The 6,346-nt window shown below is 40.5% G+C and overlaps 1 long non-coding RNA gene across 1 annotated transcript; it reads right to left on the bottom strand.

The window, feature by feature from the left end:
• Positions 1 to 723: 723 nt before the first annotated feature.
• LOC137333541 (uncharacterized) lies at positions 724 to 1,835 on the bottom strand. Its single transcript, XR_010965912.1, has 3 exons — positions 1,659 to 1,835; positions 1,127 to 1,290; positions 724 to 995 (listed from the first exon to the last, which is right to left on the bottom strand). It is a non-coding gene; the product is annotated as an uncharacterized lncRNA (long non-coding RNA).
• Positions 1,836 to 6,346: the final 4,511 nt, after the last annotated feature.

Below are 6,346 nucleotides of genomic sequence, written 5' to 3'. Positions count from 1 at the left end.
CAAGTATAGGAGACCTCCAAAAATAGTTACAGGTGTTTGGCAGCCAGAAGCAATAATTCAGCCACTAACCTGTAAATCCTTCATGGTCCCTTTAAATAGCGTTGGTGGTGGGATCCTCCAGCCACTCTAAGAAACGTTCAGATGGTCCTGGTTAAGACTGTGCGTTGAGTTGAGCATTAAGGGCCAAAATGGTGTCGATCACTTTAAATCAACATTGCGCACTGATTGCACACTCAGGAATCGGAAGTACATGCTTCCGGCGTTCGGTATTTGCGCATGTGCTAATACCTATACCAAGATGGCGTCCGGTGTTCGTCACGCTGGAAACGTGCATGCGCAGCCAAGACGCTATCTTGGATGTTCGAGAGGCCGCATAGTGCTGAAACAACAGGTGCTGCACGCCCCAATTTAGCGCCCTTGGATTCTAAGGGAATCAAGGGATATGGGGATCGGGCAGGAAAGTGGAGTTGAGGTCAAAGATCAGCCATGATCTTATTGAATGGCAGAGCAGGCTCGAGCGGCCGTATGGCCTATTCCTGCTTCTATTCCTTATGTTCTTATGTGAGGGTTTGAGCAAATAAAACTAACTTCAGATTGAATGTACTAGCGTCATTAGCAATAAACTAAGGCGCCATTTATTGGAATTGGCCGCATTGAGTAATAAGTGAAAACATTTCCAGTTATGCAATGGTCAAAGGCTACTGTTATATACCAGACCCCAATTTCAAACATGGACACATGAACAAAGCTCTGCAGTAGCTAATTTGTAATGTAATGAGAGTGTGGGCCTCTGCTCAGCACCTCTGAATCTCTCTGGCCTCATCTGATGATTGCTCATCACCAATAATGCTGTTACATTCACTGACTGAACCCTGCTAAACCTCTCTATTTAGTGAATTAGGTGATTTTTTGTAGTGGTAAAATGTATGGAAAAGGAACTCTCCGCCTGTTGCTATTCCTCTTGACCTTGGGCGGCAGACTTCTGCACCTTTCACCTGCGAAGAGGACAATAGAATGCAGATTAATATTACAGCATGGCAGTAAATGTTGTGTGAATGTCTTTGTTTACTGGCCTGATGCTGTGCTACTTGCCACAGACATATTATGCTCAGCATATGGAACATACATCAATAGGTACATATCTTTGTGGGGTCTAGAACTCCCATTTCAGGGGGACCAATTTCTGGAAGGGTCTCAACTGATAAACTGTGAACCGTTCTGGACAGCAGGATCTTCACTCGGAACTGTCCTCCTCCATTGTCACTTCCGGCTTTGCTGTTATAAGCCTGCCTGGCTCAGAAGAAACAAAACATTTAGTTTTAGTAAATGGTGCTGATAGAAGGAAAAGATACAGCTGTTTTGTTGCATAAATGAGTCAGGAATTCCAGCACAACATTTACCATTCGTACCCTGGAGTGCCAAATTATGCATATGCACAGCAATTCAAACACAGGACAGGAATAACTCAGGGTGAATGTGATTGTTTCCCATCTAAAACCTCCCCCTCCATTTCCGCAGAGATACCTGTCTTTAGCAGACAGTTTATGTTTTCCTCACAAACATGAATTTGTTATATGGTTAACTTTGCACCATATGTAAGGTTCTGCATTAGTTACAACCCATTTTCCCATTAGCTTCAACTATCATTCCATACTTACATCATGTTGTGATGGCAACAGGGCATTTACATTACAAACAGCTGGCTCCACAATCCATATATGGCCATTAAACTTTCATTTAGGTGCTTGCCTTGACTCACTATTGCTGTTTTGCATTAGTCCTTGAACTTCTTCCTCACCTCATCAACAGTCCACAGGACTGGGAAACAGCATTACCCTTTTTCAAACCTCATATCAAGAATGCTGGTGAGAAGTCTTTGTGATGTCAATACCAGGTGATCTGAACAGTCTCTCTCTCTCTGATCTGAACAGTCTCTCTCTCTCCTCTCCAGGACAACATCTACAAGTTTGGATAGTTATTTGTTGATGAAGTGAACATTTTTTACGTATGGCTTAACATAACCAGATGTTACATATATTAGATAAGGGGCTATTTAGCCACTTCATTGGTGTAAAACCAGCAACTACCAGCACAGATATAAGACAGGGTTAGCCAGATTTGTAGCATTAACTCTAACATCAAAGTGGTGAAAGGTTGTTCTCGGTGTTAAACAAATGGAATTTCACATAGAAAATTCTTATTGGTAATAAACCTAAAAAAACAATTCTAACACTCCAAGAACCAAAAGTGTATAACATACTCCAGATTCATTACAACGTTGTGCATGCAACATCATCATGAATGTACGTGCCAATTATCCAGGCAGCACCAGGACTAAATGTTCTGCTCGTTGAGGACTAAGCAAGATGATTTGGTAAGGTGAAATGATTGATTAATGGGTACTGGTAACATATTGGCATCCTGTAAAACATAACAACTCTTCCTAGTGCTTTTACAGTTCATCTCTCAGAGATGAACAGTGATAAACAGCTTTGAATGTGGAGGCAGTTGACTGACAGTGTTCTTGACTGACAAGATGATGCAGTTGCAAGGCACGTTCAATGATGTTATCACCTGTCATAGCATGTCCTAAGGGATATTGGACAGTATTGTCATGTGCTAGCATTCTAACAGAAATGGATGATGGGTAGATGTCTATATTTACATTTTCCTATAGCTGCTGATGGCAAAAGAACACTGGAACAAAATACCTTTAACATCAGAAGAAGGAAAGGAATCTAATATCATCCATTATTGAGACAAAAAGGGAAGAATAATTATCCTCTGCTTAAAATAATTTGAACTGTGTCTAATTACACTACAGTGAGTAATTGTTGCTAAATGTCAGTGTACATTTGTGAAAGGTTCTTCTATATAGGATTTATTTAATGAATTAACAATATCCAAATAGAGAAGTTGAAGTGTCTCTTTTGAGAGTACATGACCTCTTTTAAGATATACAACCTCTTATTTTATGATTTGTTCCCTTTATTGCTTCATTAGCCCTCACACCTGAGGCAATGAGGTGAACAACCCACCATCACAACAACAACAACAACTCGCATTTATAAAGCACCTTTAACATAGTAAAACATCCCAAAGATTGCTTCACAGGAGTGTTATCAAACAAAATTTGACACTGAACCACCTAAGGAGATATTAGGACAGGTGACCAAAAGCTTGGTCAAAGAGATAGGTTTTAAGGATCATCGTAAAGGAGGAGAGAGAGGTAGAGAGGTGGAGAGGTTTAAGGAGGGAATTCCAGAGTTTAGGGCCTAGGCAGCTGAAGTCACGGCCGCCAATAGTGGAGCGATTAAAATCGGGGATGCACAAGAGGCTAGAATTGGAGGAGCGCAAAGATCTCAGAGGGTTGTAGGGCTGGAGAAGGTTATAGAGATAGGGAAGGGTGAGGATGTGGAGGGATTTGAAAACAAGAATGAGAATTTTAAAATTGAAGCATTGCCAGACCAGGAGCCAATGTAGGTCAGTGAGCACAGGAGTAATGGATGAACGGGACTTGGTGCGAGTTAGGATATTGGCAGCAAAGTTTTGGGTGAGCTCAAGTTTACGGAGGGTGCAAGGTGGGAGGCTGGTTAGGAGAGCATTGGAATAGTCAAGTCTAGAGGTAACAAAGGCATGGATGAGTTTCAGCAGCAAATTGAGCTGAGGCAGGGGTGGAGATGGGTGATGTTACAGAGGTGGAATTTTGGTAATTACCAATCTAACTCTTACCCATCTACTAAGAGGCACACAAGAGTGGGACAGTCGAGACTTCCCATCTGATAATTTTCTCGAATGGTGCCTAGCCTAAAAGCCTTAGTTATTGTGATAGGCTTAGAGAGCTGAGGCATTTCCCTTTAAAAAAGCGTAGACTTCGAGGAGATTTAATTGAAATATTTAAAATGTTGAAGGGGCCAGATTGTGTCTGTGTGGATAGGCGAACTAGATAGGTTAGGAAAAAGTGGGGTCGTGCCTATAAGTTATGCAGGTATAGGACTAGGCTAGATGTCAGGTTTTTCATTACGCAGAGAGTAGTCGACACCGGAACAAAGTTGTTGGCTTGAGTAGTGGGTGCGGATTTACTGCGACAGTACAAAAAGGTACTGGACAAGTTCCTTGCTGTGGCTAATATCACTATGTACAGAAGGTAGGTGGGACTAGGGTTTGTGCCTCATGGTCGCTGTGAACCTCTGGACCTTGTTCTTGATTATCTTATGTAGTGGGTGGGGGATGTCTCAGATTTTATTTTTCGGAATTGGCCTAAGGCTTTTCTTAATCTGTTTTTTTTTGCCTCTCTCAGGAGATTGCATTACTGGTGAGAAGGAGCAGTGGGAGTCATGATGCTTTTTTTGTTGTGATTGTTAGGGCCAAGCTCAATAAACAAGCTGATCTTTTCTTGTCCATCTATTCATATGTTCTCTCCCATGGTTGATGCCTTCATTGCATCAGCCTCATTGTTAAGATTATGAAGTCAGCAGGGTGGGGATTGAACCTGTGATTCATTACTCCATGGTGCCACACGCTGGCACTCCACCACACAGTGCCACCATGCTGCTGGTTTCCCTTTATTTTCATTATTATAGCCAACCCTAGTCACATTCGATGAAAAAAAATACTTGAAACAACTTTCCAAAGTCAACATCAACCACTAGCAGACCTGATAAACCAAGGGATATATGTAGAGTTAAACGTTCTCTTCTGCTTCATTCCAGAAGAGCATTTTCACCCCAACCTTAGAAGGACATTCATTATTGCATCGTTGCAAATTTTCGAATTTGCTTTGTGAATCTTTAAAGATTATTTATAGTTTTTCTTTTGCTTATTCTCCTTTTTCTTTGGAGCTGCAAAGAGGCAGTTACAATCTATTCTCTTGCTTGGTTATAGCTCTCTGAAATTATTATTTTGTATCACTTGTTACCTGTGTTTACTTCAAAACAAATCTTAGCTAACTTCAACAAATGCAGTTCTCTTTTGTCTGTCATTATGGTCCATGTTATTTACTCCACAATGCCCATAAAAAATATTCATAGCCATTCTAATTCTGGTGCCTTGCTTGAGGTGAGAATGCAAGCTTGGATGTGATTATTAATGATGCTTCTGAATAATTGATGCCTTTTTTTCTGGTGGTGGATGCTCTTAAGGCACACTGTCGTTCAGAGCATATCACAGTCAATCCAAGAACAAACTGGCTCATACATTAAGTGCCACAACATTATATATTATTCTCCTGAATGGTTAAACCTATTTGTACCACGTATCATGTTTCTGCAGCAGTGAATTAACATCTATTAAATAACATGCCACTGGCGGACTGTTTCTTGGCAGTGCCTTGTTAGACTGTCAGAGGTAGAGTATAAGTTATTTAAATACAATTATAATGTGCTTTGCACTCTCATCTGCAAAGGTCTCATATCTCAGTGCAATCCTTTTGCATCAAACATCTCAACCCTGAGAGTTGTAAGTGGAAATTGAATGACATTCATTGCATAAAGAATAAACAATGAATAAGTTACAAGGCTGGAACAGGTTTGAGAGAATTGGATAATGTTATAAACAAGAAAGATTGAAGTGGTCTTCATCACTGAATCTTGAAAGTGTAGTACAATCTTGAGTGTACTCCAAATATGTAATGAGGTTGATGAAGAACCATCATGGTGATTGTACGTAGGGGAATTTTTTTCTGGCAATTTTGTTGGGAGACTTTTTTGATGCAATCTCACTGGGGAGACTTTATGGGTCAGAAGAGAATTAATAAAATTTTGTGCTATATATTGGTACAACAATGAGAATGGAAACTAACTGATTAGAAATCATAAAAGCACATGAACCCTGAAATTGCATTGGGTTCTTCCGATCTCCTGCCATAATTTCAGTGGGAGGTTGGTGGAACCCCCAGGTAAATGTTGTAAACAGCTGAAAATGACTATTTGCATCATTTCTCTGGGGCTTTCACTCGTCTCCAATGGAAGTTAAGTGAGGGACAATACTAGCTGAATTTCCAGGCCGCAGACTACTTACAAAAAACCATTAAGGAAAAATTGGTGCACAGTCATGATAAACACTATGCTCAGACTGGCCATTACAGCCACAAAAATTATTATTACAGTATTAACTGTAGTCACTTTCAGCTCACCACTTCCTCACTTATGTACTACAGCAGACAAACATCTCTATAGTGCCTTTTGATGTGCTTGTGGAGAGAAAGGGGATTGGGAATGTGGTACAATTTGGGGAGATGGTATTGATCTCTAAAAATGGGACAAGCTTGTTGAACCAACAGGCTTTTCCTATTTCTAAAAGTTTTTACAATCTTATAATGTATCTCAGTAAAAGCTCATAAACGCTG

Source organism: Heptranchias perlo, chromosome 2 (assembly GCF_035084215.1).
Source record: "Heptranchias perlo isolate sHepPer1 chromosome 2, sHepPer1.hap1, whole genome shotgun sequence".
In the NCBI taxonomy this organism is placed as follows: domain Eukaryota; kingdom Metazoa; phylum Chordata; class Chondrichthyes; order Hexanchiformes; family Hexanchidae; genus Heptranchias; species Heptranchias perlo.
This window is presented reverse-complemented; position numbering and strand designations above follow the sequence as displayed.